The sequence below is a fragment of the Somniosus microcephalus genome, chromosome 3 (assembly GCF_052327205.1).
Source record: "Somniosus microcephalus isolate GS21.2 chromosome 3, FLI_Smic_1.0, whole genome shotgun sequence".
Classification (NCBI taxonomy): Eukaryota; Metazoa; Chordata; class Chondrichthyes; order Squaliformes; family Somniosidae; genus Somniosus; species Somniosus microcephalus.
In genome coordinates this window covers 249,301,767-249,327,747 of record NC_140989.1, presented here as the reverse complement: position 1 = coordinate 249,327,747, position 25,981 = coordinate 249,301,767, and the positions used below count along the sequence as shown (strand labels likewise).

General features: G+C 46.7%; 1 long non-coding RNA gene across 1 annotated transcript; it reads left to right on the top strand.

Annotated features, from left to right (window-relative positions):
- The first annotated feature begins 73 nt into the window (after positions 1-73).
- LOC147121818 (uncharacterized) lies at positions 74-12,697 on the top strand. Its single transcript, XR_015077622.1, has 2 exons — positions 74-340; positions 12,392-12,697. It is a non-coding gene; the product is annotated as an uncharacterized LOC147121818 (long non-coding RNA).
- The last annotated feature ends 13,284 nt before the right edge of the window (positions 12,698-25,981 follow it).

The window sequence follows — 25,981 nt, the reverse complement described above, 5'->3', positions numbered from 1 at the left end:
TCTTTCCCGTTTTGAAGAAGGGTTTCAACCCGAAACGTCAACTCAAATTTCTCTCCACGGATGTTGCCTGACCTGCTGAGTTTTTCCAGCATTCTCTGTTGTTATTTTGCGATTAGGTATCCTTGCGTGTTCTCACTTGGCCTATTGGTGCGCACTTCCTCATTCTCTGCCCCCCTTTTACGTGCAGTTTCTCTCTGTCCATTGCTGGTACTGATTTTTACTCTTTGTTTAAAAAAATCAAATAAACAGCAATGGGAATCAATCTCGGCGACACGTTCCCAAATTTTGAAGCTGACACAACTGAGGGAAAGATAAAATTCCACGATTGGCTGGGAGACTCGTAAGTTACAAAATTGAATACTTCCAACAGCTTGTAAGTTTCAGGCGTGTAGAACGCGGCGACATACTACGCCTGCGCAGAACCCGCAGTGTTGCAACGTGCATGATTTTATATATATATTGTATTGTATGTATGTATCAAACTCGCGTGGGCAAAATCCTTTCTGTTTTAAACTGCATTTTTTTAAAGAGTGCAAGAGCAGCTGTCTAATCTCCTTTCATGACGCTTAGAAATATTGCTAGCACGGTCCTGGATATTAATAAACAAACTCAAAAAGACAAACCATGCTAGTGTGTGTGTGAGTATGTGGCAATACTCAGTGACCAACGTAAATGTAATTTTTTTTAAAATGCAGTGTCATCCTATTGGAACGGAAGCTCGGTGCGCTGTGCAGGGAAAGTTGGTGAAGCGTCCGTGCAGTGCGCGGTTGCAATGACCTTGTTGTAATGTGTGGTTATGGAGGAATAAAGCTTTCGAAATGTGGACTGAAAAAGAAAACGACAGAATTGGAGCTGGGAACCTGTTTCTGAATACATACATGGTGTGGAGATGCCGGAGTTGGACTGGGGTGGACAAATGTAAAAAGTCACACAACACCAGGTTATAGTCCAACAGCTTTATTTGAAATCACAAGCTTTCGGAGCGCTGCTCCTTCTTCAGGTGAAGTGGAGAAATGCATAAAGACACAGCTTATATAGTCAGAGAATCATGTCAGATGTTTACAGGTAACCTTTCCAACTGCCATTTATCACACCTCGGCAGAGAGATAATCACAGCAGTCAAAGGTGTGAATGGCGTCCAAACAGGTCAGTCAGGGAAACATTACATCAAAGAACAATGAGGTGGGGTCACAAGGGGTCAAATATTGCAGATGCTGGGGTCTGTGTGAAAAACAAAAAAAGACAAAAAACATTTTTTTTTGGCTGGAAATCACAGCAGGTCCGGCCGCATCCGTGTAGAGAGAACAAGCCAATGTCGACTCGAGTCTGGATGACCCTGCATCAGGTGGGGTTACATGTAGCGTGACATGAACCCAAGATCTCTGTTGAGGCCGTCCTCATGGGTGCGGAACTTGGCTATCAGTTTCTGCTCGACGATTTTGCGTTGTCGTGTGTCTCGAAGGCCACCTTGGAGAATGCTTACCCGAAGATCGGAGGCTGAATGTCCTTGACTGCTGAAGTGTTCCCCGACTGGGAGGGAACACTCCTGCCTGGTGATTGTTGCGCGGTGTCCGTTCATCCGTTGTCGCAGTGTCTGCATGGTCTCGCCGATGTACCATGCTCCGGGGCATCTTTTCCTGCAACGTATGAGGTGGACAACGTTGGCCGAGTCACATGAGTATGTACCATGTACCTGGTGGGTGGTGTCCTCACGTGTGATGATGGTATCTGTGTTGATGATCTGGCATGTCTTGCAGAGGTTGCTGTGGCAGGGTTGTGTGGTGTCTCCAAGGTGGCCTTCGAGACACACGACAACGCAAAATCGTCGAGCAGAAACTGATAGCCAAGTTCCGCACCCATGAGGACGGCCTCAACAGAGATCTTGGGTTCATGTCACGCTACATGTAACCCCACCTGATGCAGGGTCATCCAGACTCGAGTCGACATTGGCTTGTTCTCTCTACACGGATGCGGCCGGACCTGCTGTGATTTCCAGCCAAAAAAAAAAAAATGTTTTTTGTCTGTTTTTTTGTTTTTCACACAGACCCCAGCATCTGCAATATTTGACCCCTTGTGACCCCACCTCATTGTTCTTTGATGTAATGTTTCCCTGACTGACCTGTTTGGACACCATTCACACCTTTGACTGCTGTGATTATCTCTCTGCCGAGGTGTGATTAATGGCAGTTGGAAAGGTTACCTGTAAACATCTGACATGATTCTCTGACTATATAAGCTGTGTCTTTATGCATTTCTCCACTTCACCTGAAGAAGGAGCAGCGCTCCGAAAGCTTGTGATTTCAAATAAAGCTGTTGGACTATAACCTGGTGTTGTGTGACTTTTTACATTTGAATACATACAAGTAACCCAGTACTCCCCAGAGATCTTTTCAGCAGTGCCAAAATGAGATAGTGGTGTGCGTCATCACTCCGCTCCCTCAGGGAACAAAGGTCAAGATGACTATCGGCCCTTTGCCCTCAAACGTCTGTACCCTGATTAAAGTAGGAAAAAGACTTGCATTTATATAGTGCCTTTCACGACCTCCAGATGTCCCAAAGCGCATTATAGTCAATTAAATACTTTTGGAGTGTAGTCACAGTTGTAGGAAACGCAGCAGCCAATTTGCGCACAGCAAGCTCCCACAAACAGCAATGTGATAATGACCAGATAATCTGTTACTTGTTACTAAAAACGAGAGCACCAGCCAGGTTGGCTGCAGTACCTAAGTTTTCATGAACAACCTTAACAACTTCTTGAAGCTGCTTAACAATTCTTTAAAAGCAAAAGTTCCTCCTTTTCCTCCACCCCTCCTGAAAACATTGGATTGCTGGGGTAACATTACCACCTGAAAATGCATGATGTGATGAGTTAAGACATCACAGTATCTTGCTTCTATATTTGCCTTATTTTAATTGACATTTCTGGAAGATACCAGCTCCCAGCGATTACACTACCAAATCCAGCTCTCATGTCCTGGTGGAAGGGTAGATCCCTGAACAATTCGGCCTATGCGTTGGCTGCTGTGGAAGCTATATTTAGCAGTGTAAATGGGGAGAGTTGGCTCACGGATGCCAGTTTCCCAAAGTCTAAATCGAAAACAAGGCCAATATAAAAGCAGCTTCAATGATTAAAATGATGCACCTTGCTCTTCCTGCTACTACCAGAAGGTGTTTTTCACCATCCAGTCCGACCATGGTATTTGGTCTCCAAATATTATGTTGGGGTACTTGAGATCTTTGTAGATGTCACTGCTTTTAGGTTTATCTTTCGAGCTAGCTATGCACATAATGAATTCTTGCATTAATGGTTGAAAAATTTGTTGCATATCACATGACTAGATAATATAAACCATGACAAGCTGTTTCAGCATGTCCAAAACAGTAGAAGCAGAGGACACAGCCTGCACTTGAAGGAAAGTAAATTTAAAACTAATCTGCGGAAACGTTATCTCAATGAGTGAGTGGTCAATCTATGGAACAGGCTCCCTGGGGAGATGGTGGAAGCAGTTAGTATTGATTCATTCAAATGCAAATTAGATAGATTTATTTCAGAAAATAACATTTTGGGATACAGTATATGAGTAATTTGAAATATGACATGGTAAGTGTAGCATGCTTGGGAGAAACAGGTGACTTTGAACCTATGGTTTACAAAGCTCTCCACCTCTGGGGTTTTCCTCATTTATGTCTGGGTCTGTTGTAGACTAATGGATAGAGATTGATTGCTATGATTAGTCAACAACTCCATTATCATTGTGTCATGTGACTACCGGGATGGTAGTAGGTGAACTAGATGGATCTTGGGTCTTTTTTGTCTAGCAATTCCTATGTTCCACCGGTAGTCAGGTTAAATAATGATAGTGAGGGAACAATAGCATAGTGGAAATGTTACTGCTAGGCCATTTCAGAGCACAGTTAAGAGTCAACGACATTATCATAGAGTCATAGAGTTATACAGCACAGAAAGAGGCCCTTCGGCCCATCGTGTCTGCGCCGTCCATCAAGCCCTGTCCAATCTAATCCCATTTTCCAGCATTTGGTCCATAGCCTTGTATGCAATGGCATTTCAAGTGCTCATCCAAATGCTTCTTGAATGCTGTGAGGGTTCCTGCCTCTACCACCCTTTCAGGCAGTGAGTTCCAGACTCCAACCACCCTCTGGGTGAAAAAGTTCCTCCTCAAATCCCCTCTAAACCTCCTGCCCCTTACCTTGAATCTATGCCCCCTTGTTATTGACCCCCCGACTAAGGGGAAATGTTACTCTTTATCTACCCTATCTATGCCCCTCATCATTTTGTACACCTCAATCAGGTCCCCCCTGAGCCTTCTTTGCTCCAAGGAAAACAACCCCAGCCTGTTTAGTCTTTCTTCATAGCTGAGGCGCTCCATCCCAGGTAACATCCTGGTGAATCTTCTCTGCACCCTCTCCAAAGCAATCACATCCTTCCTATAGTGAGGCGACCAGAACTGCACACAGTACTCCAGCTGTGGCCTTACCAGCGTTTTGTACAGCTCCATCATAACCTCCCTGCTCTTATATTCTATGCCTCGGCTAATGAAGGCAAGTATCCCATATGCCTTTTTAACCACCTTATCTACCTGTTCCGCTGCCTTCAGGGATCTATGTACATGTACACCAAGGTCCCTCTGACCCTCTGTACTTCCTAGGGTCCTACCACTCATTGTGTATTCCCTTGCCTTATTTGTCCATCCAAAATGCATCACCTCGCACTTTTCAGGGTTAAATTCCATTTGCCACTTTTCCGCCCATCTGACCAACCCGTTTATATCGTCCTGTAGCCTGAGACTTTCCTCCTCGCAATTTACCACCCCACCAATTTTCGTGTCATCTGCGAACTTACTGATCATACCTTTTACATTCTCATCCAAATCATTTATGTAGATCACAAACAGCAAGGGACCCAGCACCGATCCCTGAGGTACCCCACTGGACACAGGCTTCCAGTCACAAAAGCAACCTTCGACCATCACCCTCTGCCTCCTGCCACTCAGCCAGTTTAGGATCCAACGTGCCAAGGCACCCTGGATCCCATGGGCTCTTACCTTCTTGACCAGTCTCCTATGCGGGACTTTGTCAAAAGCCTTACTGAAGTCCATGTATACCACATCCACAGCATTTCCCTCATCCACACACCTGGTCACCCCCTCGAAAAATTCAATCAGATTGGTCAGACATGATTTACCCTTGACAAAGCCATGCTGACTATCCCCGATTAATCCTTGCCTCTCCAAGTGGAGACTAATTTTGTCCCTCAGAATTTTTTCCAATAATTTCCCTACCACAGATGTTAGGCTCACTGGCCTGTAATTCCCTGGTTTATCCCTGCTACCCTTCTTGAATAATGGTACTACGTTAGCTGTTCTCCAGTCCTCTGACACATCCCCTGTGGCCAGAGAGGTTCTGAAAATATGTGTCAGAGCCCCTGCAATCTCCTCCTTTGCCTCACACAGCAGCCTGGGATACATCTCGTCCGGGTCTGGGGATTTATCCACTTTTTGGCCTGCTAAAACCGCTAGTACCTCCTCCCTCTCGATGCTAATATGTTCAAGTATATCACAGTCGCCTTGCCCGATTTCTATGTCTACATCGTCTTTCTCCATAGTGAACACAGATGCAAAAAATTCATTTAAAACCCCGCCTACATCATCTGGCTCTACACACAGATTGCCACTTTGGTCCCTAATGGGCCCTACCCTTTCCCTGGTTATCCTCTTGCCCTTAATATACTTATAAAACATCTTAGGATTTTCCTTTATTTTGCTTGCCAGTGTTATTTCATGGCCCCTCCTCGCTCTCCTAATTTCTTTTTTAAGTATGCCCCTGCACTTTTTATACTCTAGGGCTTCCTCCATCTTTAGTCTTTTGTAACTGCCAAAAGCCCCCCTTTTTTTCCTAATGCACTTTTGTATATCCCTTGTCATCCAAGGTTCCCTTTGCTTGTTGGTCCCACCCTTGACCTTTACGGGAACATGTTGGCGTTGTACTCTCTCTATTTCCCTTCTGAAAGTCTCCCACTGCTTTGAGGTGGATTTTCCGATAAGTAGCTGCTCCCAGTCCACTTTGGCCAGATCCTGCCTTATCATATTAAAATCGGCCTTCCCCCAATTTAGAACCCTTATTTCCGGGCCGTCTTTGTCTTTTTCCATGACCACCTTAAATCTCACCGAATTATGGTCACTGTCACCAAAATGCTCTCCTACTGACACTTCCACCACTTGCCCGGCTACATTCCCTAGAATTAGGTCCAGTACCGCCCCCTCTCTTGTAGGACTTTCTACATGTTGGCTCAAAAAGCTCTCCTGGATGCACTTTAAGAATTCTGCACCCTCTAAGCCTTTCACACTCTGACTATCCCAATTAATATTGGGGAAGTTGAAATCCCCCACTATTATTACCCTATTATTTTCGCACTTCTCTGAGATTTGCCTACATATCTGTTCCTCTATCTCCCCCTGACTATTTGGGGGCCTATAGTGCACTCTCAGCAAAGTGCTTGCCCCCTTTTTGTTTTTAAGTTCTACCCATATGGCCTCATTAGAGGAACCCACTAATATATCATCCCTCCTTACAGCAGTAATTGACTCCTTAATTAATATTGCAACACCCCCTCCCCTTTTACACCCCCCTCTGTCTTGCCTGAAGATTCTATACCCCGGAATATTGAGCTGCCAGTCCTGACCCTCCCTCAACCATGTCTCCGTGATAGCAACAATATCGTACTCCCATGTGTTCAACAACAACTTCAGTTCATCCACCTTATTTGCAAGACTCCTTGCATTAAAATAAATGCCTTCCAGCCTTGCCATATTCCCTTTTGCCTTCACATATTTGCTCTGTCTTCCCAGCTGACTTGTTTTTTCCTCCGTATTTGGCTGTAAATCACCCCCTACTATAGCTCCACCCTGTATCCCATCCCCCTGCCAAGTTAGTTTAAACCCCCCCCAACAGTGCTAGCAAACCTCCCCGCAAGGATATTGGTCCCCCTCTGGTTCAGGTGTAAACCGTCCGACTTGTACAAGTCCCACCTTTCCCAGAAGCAGACCCAGTGATCCAGGAAACTAAAGCCCTCCCTCCTGCACCATCCCTTTAGCCACGCATTCATCTGTTCTATCTTCCTATTCCTATACTCACTAGCATGTGGCATCGGGAGTAATCCAGAGATTACAACCTTTGAGGTCCTGCTCTTTAATCTTCTACCTAGCTCCCTAAATTCTTGCTGTAGGACCTCATTCCTCTTTTTACCTATGTCGTTGGTACCAATGTGGACCACGACCTCTGGCTGTTCGCCCTCCCCCTCCAGAATGCCCTGCAGCCGCTCAGTGACATCCTTGACCCTGGCACCAGGGAGGCAACAAACCATCCTGGATTCACGTCTACGGCCACAGAAACGCCTATCTGTTCCCCTTACTATAGAATCCCCTTACTATAGAATCCCCTACCACTATTGCTCTCCCACTCTTTTTCCTCCCTTCCTGGGCAGCAGGAGCACCCCCAGTGCCAGGAAGTTGGCTGCTGCTGCCTTCCCCTGGTAAGTCATCCCCCCCAACAGTATCCAAAGCGGTATACCTGGTTGAAAGGGGGATGGCCACAGGGGTCCCCTGCACTACCTGCCTGCTTCTATTGTTCCGCCTGGTGGTCACCCATTTCCCTTCTGCCTGTGCAGCCCTACCCTGCGGTGTGACCAACTCACTGTACGAGTAATTCGCGACCCTCTCAGCATCGTGAATGCTCCACAACCCATCCACCCGCAGCTCCAGTGCCCCAAGACGGCCCGTTAGTAGCTGCAGCTGGATGCATTTCTGGCACACGTGTTGGTCAGGGACACTGGCAGCGTCCCTGAATTCCCACATAGAGCAAGAGGAGCATATCACGGGGCTGGGCTCTCCTGGCATGACCTACCCCTTTAATCAAGTTAAATTTAATTAATTCAATACCACCAGTAAAGTAAGCCTTACCTGGTCTCTGGAGCCCTTTGTAGGCCCGCTCTACCGCTGAAGCACCCGCTGAAGCTCTGAGGCCTTGCCTCACAAGACTCCCTGACTCACCCAACTCTCAGCACTCTGTTGAAAACCGCACTCAGTGCAAAATCGCACTTCAAAGCCTGTTTTTATAGGCCCTGAAACAAAGACTTGCTGAGCCCAGCTACAGGAGAACCAGGTTAACCAGATTACTCCAGTTTCCCTTGTTAACTGCCTTCAGCTGCTCTGAATTGAAGGACTTGTTTATCCCTTTTTAACCCTGCTTAAAGCTGGGAAATTTAGATTTTAAACAGTAAACAGTACACAGTAAATGTCAAACAAACAAAAGTTTGATTTCAGCAACCAGTTAAGACTCCCTGACTCACCTAACTCTCAGCACTCTGTTGAAAACCGCACATTGCCATGGGTCTGGAGTCACATATTGCTGGCACAGAATAGTTGGTCCGAATGGCCTGTTTCTGTGCTGTAAATTCTATGCAAGCTCTAAAAGGGAAAGTTGTGTACTTTTGGACAGGTGACAAACAGGTGGATTGCTTACGCAGTAACTATTGGCAGTTTTATTGTGGGTTAAAGCGAGTTACAAACTAGTTTTTTTTCCCCCTCTCCCTCTACTTTATCACCTGTGACTGAGCTGTCAGTTTTCACAAACTGTAAACCCATTTTGTCGTGATACTCTTCCTCACCATCTTCAAATGCCCCTTAAAACCTCACCATCTTCAAATGCCTCCTTAAAACCGCACCATCTTCAAATGCCCCCTTATAACCTCACCATCTTCAAATGCCCCCTTAAAACCTCACCATCTTCAAATGCCCCCTTAAAATCTCACCATCTTCAAATGCCCCCTTAAAACCTCACCATCTTCAAATGCCCCCTTAAAACCTCACCATCTTCAAATGCCCCTTAAAACCTCACCATAAGAACATAAGAAATAGGAGCAGGAGTAGGCCAATCGGCCCCTCGAGCCTGCTCCACCATTCAATAAGATCATGGCTGATCTGATCCTAACCTCAAATCTTCTATCACTCTGCATCCACCCGAACCCATGTGATCTCCCGGGAGAGGCGAAAAACCAGATAAAGACCCAATGGCCAATTTGGGAGAAAAAAAATCTGGGAAATTCCTCTCCGACCCATCTAGGCGATCGAAATTCTTCCAGGAGATCACTCTGTCCCTATATTTTCTACAGTACTTACTTTCTGTAAAGGCGATCTCCACCCCAGCCAGGAACAGGAATAAAACCATCTCCTGAAATCTAACACAGAATTAGAACACAGTAGGAGCAGAACAAGGCTACACGGCCCCTGGGCCCACTCCACTACCCACAGGGCCATGACCATTCCGAACCTAGACTCATGTCCAATTTCCTGCCCGCTCCCCGTAACCCTTAATTCCCTTTACTTCTAGGAAACTATCTATTTCTGTTTTAAATTTATTTAATGATGTAGCTTCCACAGCTTTCTGGGGCAGCAAATTCCACAAACCTACCACCCTCTGAGTGAAGAAGTTTCTCCTCATCTCAGTTTTGAATGAGCAGCCCCTTATTTTAAGATTATGCCCCCTAGTTCTAGTTTCACCCATCATTGGGAACATCCTCACCGTATCCACCCGATCAAGCCCCTTCACAATCTTATATGTTTCAATAAGATCGCCTCTCATTCTTCTGAACTCCAATGAGTAGAGTCCCAATCTACTCAACCTCTCCTCATATGACCACCCACTCATCCCCGGGATTAACCGAGTGAACCTTCTTTGTACTGACTCGAGAGCAAGTATGTCTTTTCTTAAGTATGGACACCAAAACTGTATGCAGTATTCCAGGTGCGGTCTCACCAATACCTTGTACAACTGCAGCAATACCTCCCTGTTTTTATATTCCATCCCCCTAGCAATAAAAGCCAACATTCCATTGGCCTTCTTAATCACTTGCTGCACCTGCATACTAACTTTTTGAGCTTCGTGCACCAGGACCCCCAAATCCCTTTGTACTACAGTACTTTCCAGTTTCTTGCCATTAAGATAATAACTTGCTCTATGATTTTTCCTGCCAAAGTGCATAACCTCACACTTTCCAGTATTGTATTCCATCTGCCAAATCTCTGCCCACTTACTTAGCCTGTCTATGTCCCTTTGCAGGTTTTTTATGTCCTCCTCACTCACTACTTTCCGTCCCATCTTTGTATCATCTGCAAACTTTGATATGTTACACTCGGTCCCCTCCTCCAAATCATTAATATAGATTGTAAAGAGTTGGGGACCCAGCACTGACCCCTGCAGAACACCACTAGTTACTGGTTGCCAATCTGAGAACGAACCATTTATCCCAACTCGCTGCTTTCTGTTAGAGAGCCAATCCTCCACCCACGTCAGAATATTACCCCCAATCCCGTGATTTTTTATCTTGAGCAATAATCTTTTGTGTGGCACCTTGTCAAATGCCTTTTGGAAGTCCAAATACACTACGTCCACTGGTTCCCCTTTATCCACCCTGTATGTTACTTCCTCAAAAAACTCAAGCAAATTTGTCAAACATGACTTCCCCTTCATGAAACCATGCTGAGTTTGTCCTATTAAATTATGTTTATCCAAATGTCCCATTACTGTCTCCTTAATAATGGACTCTAACATTTTACCAACCACAGATGTTAGGCTAACAGGTCTATAGTTTCCAGCCTTCTGCCTACTACCCTTTTTAAATAAGGGTGTTACATTAGCAGTTTTCCAATCTGCCGGGACCTTTGCTGAGTCCAGTGAGTTTTGGAAAATTATTACCAATGCATCCACAATCCCTACCGCTACTTCCCTCAAGACCCTAGGATGCAAGCCATCAGGTCCAGGGGATTTATCCGCCTTGAGTCCCATTATTTTACCAAGTACCACTTCCTTAGTGATTTTAATCGTATTTAGTTCCTCCCCCCCAAGAGCCCCCTGTTTGTCCAGTGTTGGGCTATTCTTAGTGTCCTCTACTGTAAAGACTGATACAAAATAATTGTTCAGTGTTTTTGCCATCTCCATGTTTCCCACCATTAATTTCCCGGTCTCATCCTCTAAGGGACCAACATTTACTTTAGCCACCCTTTTTCTTTTTATATAACGATAGAAACTTTTACTGTCTGTTTTTATATTTTTTGCTAATTTACTTTCATAATCTATCTTCCCTTTCTTAATCAATCTTTTAGTTATTTTTTGCTGTCTTTTAAAGACTTCCCAATCTTCCATCCTCCCACTAGATTTGGCTACCTTATATGCCCTTGTTTTTAGTCGGATACTATCCTTAATTACTTTACTTAGCCACGGATGGCTATCTTTTACACCCTTTTTTCCTCAGTGGAATATATATTTTTTGGAAGTTGTAAAATAACTCCTTAAATGTACACCACTGATCATGTACCGTCTTACCCTTTAATCTATTTTCGCAGTCCACTCTAATTAATTCCGCTCTCATACCTTCATAGTCTCCTTTATTCAAGCTCAGCACGCTTGTTTGAGATCCAACCTTCTCACCCTCTAATTGAATATAGAACTCAACCATGTTATGGTCACTCATTCCAAGGGGATCCTTTACTAGGACATTTTTAATTAATCCTGTCTCATTACACAGGACCAAATCTAAGGTTGCTTGCACAACAGGCACCTCAAAGCACTGGAGAGGTACCACCAACGCTGCCTCTGCAAGATCCTGCAAATCCATTGGCAGGATAGGCTCACCAACGTCGGTGTTCTCGCTCAGGCCAACATCCCCAGCATCGAAGCTTTGACCATGCTTGATCAGCTCTGATGGACGGGTCACATCGTCCGCATGCCCGATACGAGACTCCCAAAACAAGCGCTCTACTCGGAGCTCCGACACGGCAAGAGAGCCCCAGGTGGGCAGAGGAAATGCTTCAAGTACACCCTCAAAGCCTCCTTGAAAAAGTGCAACATCCCCACCGACACCTAGGAATCCCTGGCCCAAGACCGTACAAAGTGGAGGAGAAGCATCCGGGAAGGCGCCGAATACCTCGAGTCTCTTCGCCGGAAGCCAAGCACAAACAGCGGAAGGAGTGCACGTCAACCCAAGCACCCCACCCACCCGATGACAGGTCCCGCATTGGATTCATCAGTCACCTGAGAACTCATTTTTAATGTGGAAGCAAGTCATCTTCGGTTCCGAGGGACTGCCTAAGAAGAAGATTGCATGTTTTCTTTGTCCAATGATAAAGTTTCAATTACAGTAATTTTTTCCCCTCTTGGATAGGCGGAAGAGAACAAACTTTAGGCACCCATTCAATGCCATTCACCGAAATGGGTAGGCCTTGGTCTAATATTAGCAGAGGTTGTTGCGAAGTATTTTTTCAAAACTGTATTGATGGCAAGTTTTATTTATTTTTAACAACACTTCTTTTCTCCACAGGCTGGTGAGGAGTGCATGATTCTTCCCAACATCCCTGCAGAGGAGGCAGCCAAGCTCTTCCCAAAGGGAATTCGCACTGAAAAGCTCCCATCTTCCAAGAGCTACCTGCGCTTCACACCCCAACCCTGAGATGCAGCAGCAGACTGTTCACGTCTACACAAATCACCACCTCTGTGCCTGACCTAAAATTCAAAGGTTATTGAACATGGACAAACGGGAATCATATTCTAAAGACAATTGCCCTTCTTTATAATGACATTCGTTAACGTAACCTGTCTGTAATAAAAATAGTCTAATTTACTGGAATGTGGCGTTTCTGAAGTGTATTTAGGCAGAGGTTGTAGTGAACATGATTGCATTGTAAACCGCCTATAAGAATACAGGAAACTTTCTTTTTACTGGCACCTAAATAACCGAAATCTCGGTTAACCGGCAAAATTCAGGAGTAGGTTCAGGTAAGTTTTACTTCATATTGTACTTGCCTTCCTCGATCTGTTGCTGTGCAAGGGTGTGGCTGCAGCTGTTGCTAAGCTACAGAGACGCTTGGAACTTGTGGCCATTGTTCTGAACCTGTTGCTAAGCAACAGGGTTTGTTGCTTTATACGGAGCTCTCATCTCTCCGTATCTTTTACTATAGCTTTCGGTTATCCGGAATTTTTGACGAACCGGCACCACGTCGGTCCCGTATAATTAAAAAAAAGTTTCCTGTACAGTATAAACCTGATCAGACTGTTGAGCAGCCCCGAGCATTGTGATTCGGCAGGTAGGTCTTCACCTACAGCAGTCACTGCGCATTTCAAAACATAAATATGGGGAGCGCTTTGAGACATTTTGTTAAATGTGATCAGATAAATAAGACCTGCAATTTCACCACACCTTTTACGCATCTCAGAAATTTTGTTAATTTTAACCCCCAAAAACAGGTGGGTTGGGGTTGGATAAGATGTTAAAATTTTTTAAATCTCCAAACCCGACCCCAAACCGCCCACTTTCGGGTTTACCGGAGGCAGGACAGGTAGATAAGATGGTTAAGAAGGCATACGGAATGCTTGCCTTTATTAGCCGTGGCATAGAATACAAGAGCAGGGGGGTTATGCTTCAACTATATAAAACACTAGTTAGGCCTCAGCTAGAGTACTGCGTGCAGTTCTGGTCACCACATTACAGGAAAGATGTGATTGCACTAGAGAGGGTACAGAGGAGATTTACAAGGATGTTGCCGGAAGTAGAGAATCTTAGCTATGAGGAAAGACTGGATTGGCTGGGTTTGTTTTCCTTGGAACAGAGGAGGCTGAGGGAAGACCTTATTGAGGTATAAAATTATGAGGGGACTAGATAAAGTGGATAGAAAGGACCTATTTCCCTTAGTAGAGGGGTCAAAAACCAGGGGGCACAGATTTAAAGTAATTGGTGGAAGGTTTAGAGGGCATTTGAGGGAAAAATTTCTTCATCCAGAGGGTTGTGGAGGTCTGGAACTCACTGCCTGAAAGGGTGGTAGAGACAGGAACCCTAACCACATTTAAAAAGTACTTGGATGTGCACTTGGGATGCTCTAACCTGCAGGGCTACGGACCAAAAGCTGGGAAGTGGGATTAGGCTGGATAGCTCTTTGTTGGCTGGCGCGGACACGATGGGCCGAAATGGCCTCCTTCCGTGCCGTAACTTTCTATAATTCTATGACCCCGCTCCCAGGAGGCGGGTTGGCCATTTAACTATTATGATGAGGCTGGGAGCCTCACGTTTAACCTGCTTTACATGTTTAACCCTGGCAAGCTGGGTTTCCCAGGCTTCTGGAAACCCGGCAGCTCAAGGGAGGCGAGGACAGCTTCATCCATCCCTCTCATGGAACATCGAACAGGAGTAGGCCATTCAGCCCTCTGATCCTGCTCCGCCATTCGATGAGATCATGGCTGATCTGCGACCTAACTCCATATACCTGCCTTTGGCTCATATCCCTTAATACCTTTGGCTAACAGAAAGCTATCAATCTCCGATTTAAAGTTAGCAATTGATCTAGCATCAATTGCCATTTGCGGAAGAGAGTTCCAAACTTCTACCACCCTTTGGCTGCGAATTTGCTTGTTAACTGCCTTGCCAATCTTATTTTAACTGCCTGTTGCGATTTTGCAGCTTTTTCTGCATGTTGCCCATCATCCGACAAACACGCCAGCTGCATTGAGCCGGGTTGAGCGAGGACCTGAATCGTTGGCAGCTGCTTGAGCAGCTTAAAAGTGGTCCTGCAACATTGCTAAGTTTCAGATGCCACAATTTAGTGCTTTGAGGTTTTGTCAAGCATTTTTCAGCTCTACTGATCTTGTGAGTGTTCAAATTGAAATCCATCTGCAGTGTGACCTCCTTGGAAAACCCTCTGGCCACTTTGTCTGAGCGCAAACAACCTCCATTCCTCGATTGAGATATATACCAGCGGTATGGGAACCATTTATAGCCTCTCACCCTGGTCGTCAGATTTGGAGGAAGAGCAGCCGCAGCAGCAGCAGCATAACCAGGCACAGCAGCAGCACCAACAACAGGATAGCCAACCTTCTCCTCAGCCACCTGATGCTGCACAGGGCAGAGGGTGTCAGTGCAGGGCTGCACCTCGCCGCAGGAGATACCCCCAACACAAGGTTTACAGGCAGAGGATGAGCTTCCTCAACATGAGTGAGCAGCAGTGCCAAAGGAAGCTGAGACTTTCGCGAGAGGTAGTCGCTGATGTGGTGTATGTAACCTGTTCCACCTTAAGAGAACTTAAGCCTGTTCCACCTTAAGAGATGTACTACTTTCTCTGGCTGCTGTATACGTAATACCGGTGGTGACCACCGGTATATAAGTACTGTGTAGTGATATTGCTGTTAGTATAGCCCTGACCTCCAACTTGTAAAGACCTGTTGAAACGTTATTCTTGTAGTCTGTGTCAGTAATTAATCTTAAATACAACTAGAACACACAGACTTAACAGTGGCGACGAGTCCGATTCTTACCCTGCGGCAATTTATATCCACGGCGGCTTCGTCCACAGAACGGGCGTCGAAGAGAGGCATCCACCCTCATCACCCTGCTGGAAGACACGTCGCGCGGCAGGCATCGAGAACTCGGAGTGCAGAAGATATCCTGAACTCGAAGCCTCCATCAGCGGCAGTCAGCTATCTTCCTTCTACCTCGGGGGTGTGTAAGCCGGTCAGCGACGCGAGCAGAAAGTCGGCCGCGTTGGCTGTACAGACAGGGAGGGAAGACGGAGGAATAAGGGCGGTGAGATCGATCGCGACCGGAGATAAGGGCCGGGCCGCATTCGGGCCGAAAGGCGCAGCGCGGGGACATCGATCGCGGCTGGTGATAAGGGCCGGGCCGCATTCGGGCCAAGAAGGCGCAGCGTCTGGGGCGACTGAAGGCGCGAGAGCCACGGTGAAGGCGAACGCAGCCGGTGCTAATAACCGGGCTGCAAGAAGGGCTGCGAGGCATGACCGGGGAAGCGCGAATGCCCGAGGGAGCCGCGGTGAAGCGGAGACAGCGTCGGAGTTACTAACCGCTGGGAAAGGGGAGCAGCAGCGGCACGCCAAACGCCATTGCAGCCAGCGGGTGAAGAAGGCGAGCGCGGGAAAGACCGCCAAGCGCGGGAAACCGCCATTTTGTAGGCAGAGGACGAAGACAAGAGCGGGAAGCCGCCATCTTGGAAAAAGGGAAATCACTAAAAAAAAAAATTGCAACGATGCCTAAACATGGAACATTAATACCTTTGATAGCGACATCGAAGATTGGGCCACGTATGTAGAACGCATACAAAATTATTGTAAAGCAAATAAAATCCCAGATGATGAGAAAGCACTAACTTTATTAAACTTAATGGGTGTGAAGACATACGGGCAATTGAAACACCTTTTATCACCAGATGAACCGGCGGAGAAGACGTTCGAGGAGATTGTTACTGTCCTGAGAAATCATCTAAACCCCACGCCGCTGATGCTAGCGGAACAATTTAAATTTTACAGCAGAAAGCAGCTGAAAGATGAAAGCAATGCTGAATATTTAATGGAATTGCGTAAGCTAGCAAAGTACTGTCAGTTTGGAACGGGACTAACATGCGCTAAGAGATAAATTTGTGTGTGGATTATTAAAAGAAGATACACAAAAGCGACTACTCGAGGAGAATGAGCTGACGCTTGAGAAAGCGGTCACTATGGCAGCAGCACATGAAGCCGCAGCGAGAGGCATGGCAGTAATGCAGCTACGGTCACCGGAACTCAGTACAAATCAATTGGTTTTGAGTACTGTAAAATGTTATCGTTGTGGAAAGACAACGCACGATCAGAACCAGTGTTGGTTTAAAAACCAAGAATGCAGAACGTGTGGCAGGCTTGGCCACATAGCTAAAGTATGCCGGTCAGGAAAGAAGACCAGCAACAAAAAGTCACCGCAAGGAAAATACATAAAGGTACACAAGGCGACAAAGAACAGTTCAAATGAACAGAAGTCAGATTCAGACGCCAGCAGTAATGAACTGGGTAGCTTAAGAGTACACAACGTTGGTAAGGATGCAGATCTCCAGACAATTTGGGTCACTCTTCAGATAGCAGGAGTCCAAGTAAAGATGGAATTGGACACTGGATTGGCATTGACGGTCATGAATAAGAAAGATTACAAAAGGTTATTCCATCATATTCCCCTACGGGATACGGATATTATATTGAAAACATACACGGGGCAAAGAGTGTACCCCATCGGAAAGATAGAGGTAAAAGTGGTCCACAAGGGCAAAGAAAGCCAAGTAATGGACTTATATGTGCTACCTGAAGGAGGTCGACCACTACTGGGACGGGAGTGGATTAGGAAAATGAATATGGACTGGCACTCCTTAAAGGCACTAACGGTAGATTCCGGGGAAACAGATGTCAAACCTAAACGATTGTCCAGAATATTGGATGATGCTAAAGAGGTGTTCCAGCAGGGACTGGGAACACTGAGAGGAATTACGGCAAACATCAAGATTGATGAACATGCACACCCAAAATTTTTCAAAGCCAGACCGGTACCCTATGCAATACGACCTGCTGTAGAAGCGGAACTGGAAGCGCTAGAACGTTCAGGTGTACTGTCTAAGGTAGATTGGAGTGAGTGGGCTACGCCCATTGTTCCCATTATGAAACGTCCTTCGAGCAACAAGCCAGGAGAACCAGGGAAGGTTCGCATCTGTGGAGACTTCAAGATCACCGTTAATCCGGTGCTTCACAGGGTGCAGTATCCGCTTCTGCGGATTGAGGATATTTTTGCTTCGTTGTCTGGCGGGAAACACTTCACCAAGATAGACCTGGCACAGGCGTACTTGCAGATGGAGGTTGAAGAAGAGTCACGCCAGTACCTCACGATCAACACGCATAGAGGTTTGTACCGGTATAATAGGCTGGTTTTTGGAGTGGCATCTGCTCCAGCAATTTGGCAGAGGGCCATGGAGCAGGTATTACAGGGAATTCCAGGCACACAATGTTACCTGGACGATATTCTGATTACAGGAGATGGTGATGAAGAACACCTCGCAAACTTGGAACTGGTGCTCAACAGACTGAAAGAGTATGGACTTCGAGTTAATCGGCAGAAATGTGAGTTCTTTCAGAAGCGGATCTCGTACTGTGGTCATGTCATTGACCGGGAGGGGCTTCATAAGTCTCCTGACAAGATAGAGGCAGTTGTAAAGGCTCCCGCTCCGGATAATGTCTCTCAGTTGAGGTCGTTTCTAGGATTGATTAACTATTACCATAAGTTTCTACCGAATCTATCCACGGTACTGCACCCGCTGAACGCTCTTTTACAGAAGGGGGTACCATGGGAATGGAGCGAAAACTGTAAGAAGGCATTTCGCAAAAGCAAAGAATTGATCACCTCAGAGGAAGTGTTGGCTCACTTCAACCCGACACTGCCTATTCGGTTGGCTTGTGATGCTTCTCCTTATGGTATTGGGGCAGTACTCTCACACAAGTTGCCAAATGGCACGGAAAGGCCAGTCGCGTTTGCATCCAGATCATTGACCTCCGCTGAGCGCAACTATGCGCAGATCGATAGGGAGGCTCTCAGCCTTGTATGGGGAGTGAAGAAGTTTAATCATTACCTGCAGGGCCAAAAATTCACACTTCTGACAGACCATCAGCCGTTGGTATCCATTTTTAACCCTAAGAAGGGTGTTTCGGTGATGACAGCACAGAGACTCCAGAGATGGTCCCTTTTCCTAGGGGCACATCAATATCAAATAGAATTCAAAGGTACACAGCAGCATAGCAATGCTGATGGGCTGTCGCGCCTGCCACTACCTGAAGAAGAAGAGACGACAAACGTTGACCCTGTTGAGTTATTTCATTCGACCATCATCGAGTGTTTACCAGTCACCAATGCAAGTATTGAAAGAGAAACCAGGAACGACCCAACACTGTCCCGAGTCTACGAGGTGACAGTGAAGGGATGGCCAAAACATGGTGATCCTCTGTTACCGGCATTCTCGGCAAGGCGAGACCAGCTGTCCGTCTGCCATGGTACTTTGATGTACGGGACAAGAGTGATTATTCCTCCCAAGTTAAGGGAAAGAGTTCTAAAGGAACTGCATGAAGGTCATCTGGGGGGAGTTAAGATGAAAAGTCTTGCTAGGGCTTATGTATGGTGGCCGGGTATTGACCAACAGATAGAGGAGTTGACGAAAAGCTGCGCTGGGTGCCAAAAAGTGCAAAATGCACCTCCGATCGCACCGCTACACCCATGGGAATGGCCTTCAGCCCCATGGCAACGCGTACATATTGACTTTGCTGGTCCATTCATGGACTCCATGTTCCAAATTGCGGTGGATGCACATTCCAAATGGCCAGAAGTGATCAAGATGAATACCACTACTTCAGAAAAGACAATTGCGGTGTTAAGAACAATATTCGCAAGGAACGGATTGCCAGAACAGATATGTTCGGACAACGGACCACAGTTCGTGTCGGAAGAATTCCAAAAATTCTTAAAGAAGAATGGGGTGAAACATTATACCTCTGCCCCATATCATCCGGCGACAAACGGGTTGGCCGAGAGATTTGTCCAAACATTCAAAAAGGCAATAAAGGCCATGAACGATGATCAGATTCCGCTACAACACAAGGTGGACAATTTCCTAATGGCATATCGAAACGCCGCTCATGCAGTAACTAACCAAAGTCCTGCCATGATGTTTTATAACAGGAGGTTGCGGTCCAGGTTGGACTTGTTAAAACCAAATGTGCGGAGGGAAGTGGAAAACAAACAGTTCCGGCATATTAATAACAAGACCACTCAAAGTTTCGACGTAGGACGACCAGTGTTGGCAAGGGACTATGGAAACGAAAAATGGCAGTCCGGAACAATTCGGGCCAGACAAGGACCTCTGATGTACACAGTAGATATTGGTAACAATGTGATAAGGCGTCATGCGGATCAACTGGTAGAATCGAGAGCAAGGGTCGAACCCATGGTTGCGACAGAGACAACTGTGGAAGACGTTAATGAACCTGAAGCATCTACCTCGGCAGGGAATGTACCTGATGATGACGTCCAATACATAGGAAACCAACTAGAGGAGTCACCTCAGCAACAAGAATCAGAGACCACTGAAAGGCGTTATCCAACCCGAATCAGAAGGCCTCCTGAGAGACTGAACCTTTGAACTGTTTATACCTGAAGTTATATATGAATATGTGTTATTATGTTATGTTAAATGGGGATATGACTGTTAAGCTAAAAAGGGAGGATTGTGGTGTATGTAACCTGTTCCACCTTAAGAGAACTTAAGCCTGTTCCACCTTAAGAGATGTACTACTTTCTCTGGCTGCTGTATACGTAATACCGGTGGTGACCACTGGTATATAAGTACTGTGTAGTGATATTGCTGTTAGTATAGCCCTGACCTCCAGCTAGTAAAGACCTGTTGAAACGTTATTCTTGTAGTCTGTGTCAGTAATTAATCTTAAATACAACTAGAACACACAGACTTAACAGCTGACATCTCTGAAATGCTGCACCAACAGCTGGAGCCCAGAGGAGCGTGTGGACACTCCTTACCAGTGGCTGTCAAAGTCACCACCGCACTCAACTTCTTTGCTCTGGGCTCCTTCCAGGGATCAGCTGCAGACATCAGCGGCATCCCCCAGGTGGCCGCACACGCCTGCATCAAGCAGGCTACCGATGCCCTCTTTGCAAAGTCGCACAATTACATCCATTCTCCACGGATGAAGCAAGTGTGACCGCGCTTGCAGTTGGCTTTGTAAATATGGCAGGCTTCCCAAGGGTGCAGGGGGTTGTAGACTGCACACATATGGCCATTAGGGCACCCCATCACAACCCAGCTGTATTTGTCAACCACAAGGGATTCCACTCCCTGAATGGCCAGCTTGTGTGTAACCACAGGAAGATCATTGTGCATGTTTGTGCAAAGTATCCTGGCATTTGCCATGACTCCTTCATCCTGCGGCAGTCTACTGTGCCTCAGCTCTTCAATCCACCAACCCAACTTTCCAGATGGCTATTGGCGACAAGGGCTATCCCCTGAAAAAGTGTCTCATCACACCGAAGAGGAGGCCATCAAATGAGGCTGAGGAGCAGTACAATGTGAGCCACATTTCCACCAGAAGCATCATAGAGCAAACCATCGGCTTGCTAAAAATGCGATTCCGATGCCTCGACAGATCTGGTGGAGCCCTGCAGTATGCACCAGCCAGCTTGTCCAGAATCATCGTGGTCTGCTTTGTCCTGCACAGCAGCATGGCTTAGCGCTGCCTGAGGAACAAGAGGCTCAGCGCAGAGACTCCTCAGAAGAAGAGGAGGAGGAGGAGGAGGAGGCACGTCTTGCAGGGCCGGATGTGGCCAATTCAGCAGCAGGTGACCACATTGCTGGCCGTCAGGCAAGGGATGCAATCATCCATGCCAGATCGACAGTTCCGACGGGCCACAGCGAAAAATCGCATAGACCTCCTCAGAAGACAAACAAGGGACACAACCAACAGAGTACCCTTCGTCGTCCAGTAATTCCCCAGAGCGGAGAAACTACGCCATGTTCTTCGCAGCCTTCAACATGTCATCGATGATGACGAACACCTCACTAAGGCCATCCCCACGCCTCCACTACTCACTTTCAAACAGCCGCCTAACCTCAAACAGACCATCGTTCGCAGTAAATTACCCAGCTTTCAGGGGAACAGCAACCACGACACCACACAACCCTGCCACAGCAACCTCTGCAAGACATGCCAGATCATCAACACAGATACCATCATCACACGTGAGGACACCACCCACCAGGTACATGGTACATACTCATGTGACTCGGCCAATGTTGTCAACCTCATACGATGCAGGAAAGGATGCCCCGGAGCATGGTACATCAGCGAGACCATGCAGACACTGCGACAACGGATGAACGGACACCGCGCAACAATCACCAGGCAGAAGTGTTCCGTCCCAGTCGGGGAACACTTCAGCAGTCAAGGACATTCAGCCTCCGATCTTCGGGTAAGCATTCTTCAAGGCGGCCTTCGAGACACACGACAACGCAAAATCGTCGAGCAGAAACTGATAGCCAAGTTCCGCACCCATGAGGACGGCCTCAACCGAGATCTTGGGTTCATGTCACGCTACATGTAACCCCACCTGACGCAGGGTCATCCAGACTCGAGTCGACATTGGCTTGTTCTCTCTACACAGATGCGGCCGGACCGGCTGTGATTTCCAGCAAAAAAAATGTTTTTTGTCTTTTTTTGTTTTTCATACAGACCCCAGCACCTGCAATATTTGACCCCACCTCATTGTTCTTTGATGTAATGTTTCCCTGACTGACCTGTTTGGACACCATTCACACCTTTGATTGCTGTGATTATCTCTCTGCCGAGGTGTGATAAATGGCAGTTGGAAAGATTACCTGTAAACATCTGACATTATTCTCTGACTATATAAGCTGTATCTTTATGCATTTCTCCACTTCACCTGATGAAGGAGCAGTGCTCCGAAAGCTTGTGATTTCAAATAAAGCTGTTGGACTATAACCTGGTGTTGTGTGACTTCTTAGATTCGAGTAAGCTTATGCTTCAACCACAGGTGGCTGGCAGATGGAGATGAATGTCAGGACGAGCTTCTTAACACGCCATTCATCATCTGTCCAATAAATGGTGCTTTCCTATCACTCTCACCATCATCATTACAAATGCAAGTAGCCCTGAGCCCTCACTGTGCAACTTCCATTTCTCAGCACACATAGGCCAAATCTTCAAATCTTTGCCATCATTTTTGTTTAATGCAATCACATTAAAGCGATACTTTTTCACAAAATAAAACACCCAAGTGACTACCCTTGTGACTATTTGTGTGTTAACTTCCTCTTACATGTGCTTCTACGTGGTGTTTCCCTTGTGGCTTTAGCAGCTGTAGAGGCACCTTGCTCACTTTGATGCTGCGCCTGCTTAGACGCCTTTGGCGGGCGTCCTCCCGAGTTTGGGAGCCTGGGAGGGCTCCTCCACAATCCACTCTTCCTGCGGCTGTGCAGGGGCTGAGATGGCCATCTCAGTTGGGTGAGGAGTCGTGGGCCCTGACCGAGGGCTCTGCAGTGGCATAGGCATGTGAACGCTTGGAGAGGAGTCCACACTTCCTTGTTGTCGGCCACCAACATCCCTCTCGGGTCACCTGCACGTCAGTGCTAGCAAGTGGCTGGAGAGCACCTTGTTGCACATCAGTGGGGCCATGAGGACCCGTCTCTGTACTGACTGTTAAGTCTGTGTGTTATAGTGAGAATTACTACACAGACCACAAGAGTAAATTCAACAGGTCTGTACTGGTTGGAGGTCGGACTATACTGAATACAATGTTATTACACTGTGCTTATATACCGGTGTGGTCACCACCGGTATTACGTATACAGCAGCCAAAGAAAGTAGTACCTTTCTTAAGGTGGACCAGGCTTAAGTTCTCTTAAGGTGGAACAGGTTACATACACCACAATCCTCCCTTTTTAGCTTAACAGTCATATCCCCAAATAAACATAACATATATACATATATAACTTCAGGTATAACAGTTCAAAGGTTCAGTCTCTCAGGAGGCTTTCTGATTCGGCTTGGATAACGCCTTTCAGTGGTCTCTGATTCTTGTTGTTGAGGTGCCTCCTCTAGTTGGTTGCCAATGTATTGGGTGTCATCATCATCAAATACATTCTCGGCCGAGGTAGATGCTTCAGGTTCATGAACGTCTTCCACAGCTGTCTCTGTCACAACCATGGGTTCGACCCTTGCTCTCGACTCTACCAGTTGATCCGCATGACGCCTTATCACATTATGACCAATACCTACGGTGTACATCAGAGGTCCTTGTCTGGCCCGGATTGTTCCGGACTGCCATTTGTCGTTTCCATAGCCCCTTGCCATCACTGGTTGTCCTACGTCGAAAGTTCGAGTGGTCTTGCTGTTAATATGCCGAAACTGTTTGTTTTCCACTTCCCTCCGCACATTTGGTTTTAACAAGTCCAACTTGGACCGCAACCTCCTGTTATAAAACATCATAGCAGGACTTTGGTTAGTCACGGCATGATCGGCGTTTCTATATGACATCAGGAACTTATCGACCTTGTGTTGCAGCGGAATCTGATCATCATTCATGGCCTTAATAGCCTTTTTGAATGTCTGGACAAATCTTTCAGCCAACCCGTTTGTCGCCGGATGATATGGGGCAGAGGTATAATGTTTAACTCCATTCTTCTTTAAGAATTGTTGGAATTCTTCCGATACAAACTGTGGTCCGTTGTCCGAACAGATCTGTTCTGGCAATCCGTTACTTGCGAATATTGTTCTTAACACCGCAATTGTCTTTTCTGAAGTAGTGGTATTCACCTTGATGACATCTGGCCATTTGGAATGTGCGTCCACCGCGATTAGGAACATGGAGTCCATGAATGGACCAGCAAAGTCAATGTGTACGCGTTGCCATGGGGCTGAAGGCCATTCCCATGGGTGTAGCGGTGCTATCGGAGGTGCATTTTGCACTTTTTGACACCCAGCGCAGCTTTTCGTTAACTCCTCAATCTGTTGGTCAATACCCGGCCACCATACGTAAGCCCTAGCAAGACTTTTCATTTTAACTCCCCCCAGATGACCTTCATGTAGTTCTTTTAAAACTCTTTCCCTTAACTTGGGAGGAATAATCACTCTTGTCCCGTACATCAAAGTACCATGGCAGACGGACAGCTGGTCTCGCCTTGCCGAGAATGCCGGTAACAGAGGATCACCCCGTGTTGGCCACCCTTTCACTGTCACCTCGTAGACTCTGGACAGTGTCGGGTCGTTCCTGGTTTCCCTTTCAATACTTGCGTTGGTGACAGGTAAACACTCGATAATGGTCGAATGAAATAACTCAACAGGGTCAACTTCCGTCGTGTCTTCATCTTCAGGTAGTGGCAGGCGCGACAGGCCATCAGCATTGCCATGCTGTTTCGTACCTTTGAATTCTATCTGATATTGATGTGCCCCTAAGGAAAGAGACCATCTCTGGAGACACTGTGCTGTCATCACCGAAACACCCTTCTTAGGGTTCAAAATGGACACCAACGGTTGATGGTCCGTCAGAAGTGTGAATTTTTGGCCCTGTAGGTAATGATTAAACTTCTTCACTCCCCATACAAGGCTAAGGGCCTCCCTATCGATCTGCGCATAGTTGCGCTCAGCGGAGGTCAATGATCTGGATGCAAACGCGACTGGCCTTTCCGTGCCATTTGGCAATTTATGTGAGAGTACTGCTCCAATACCATATGGAGAAGCATCACAAGCCAACCGAATAGGCAGTGTCGGGTTGAAGTGAGCCAACACTTCCTCTGAGGTGATCAATTCTTTGCTTTTGCGAAATGCCTTCTTACAGTTTTCGCCCCAGTCCCATGGTACCCCTTTCTGTAAAAGAGCGTTCAACGGATGCAGCACCGTGGATAGATTTGGCAGAAATTTATGGTAGTAGTTAATTAATCCTAGAAACGACCTCAACTGAGAGACATTCTCCGGAGCGGGAGCCTTTACAACTGCCGCTATCTTGTCAGGAGACTTATGAAGCCCCTCCCGGTCAATGACATGACCACAGTACGAGATCCGCTTCTGGAAGAACTCACATTTCTGCCGATTTACCCTAAGTCCATACTCTTTCAGTCTGTTGAGCGCCAGTTCCAAGTTAGCGAGATGCTGTTCATCACCATCACCTGTGATCAGAATGTCGTCCAGGTAACATTGTGTGCCTAGAATTCCCTGTAATACCTGCTCCATGGCCCTCTGCCAAATTGCTGGAGCCGATGCCACATCAAAAACCAGCCTATTGTACCGGTACAACCCTCGATGCGTGTTGATCGTGAGGTATTGGCGTGACTCTTCTTCAACCTCCATCTGCAAGTACGCCTGCGCCAGGTCTATCTTGGTGAAGTGTTTCCCACCAGACAGTGAAGCGAAAATATCCTCAATCCGTGGAAGCGGATACTGCACCGTGTGAAGCACCGGATTAACGGTGATCTTGAAATCTCCACAGATGCGAACCTTCCCTGGATCTCCTGGCTTATTGTTCGCAGGATGTTTCATAACGGGAACA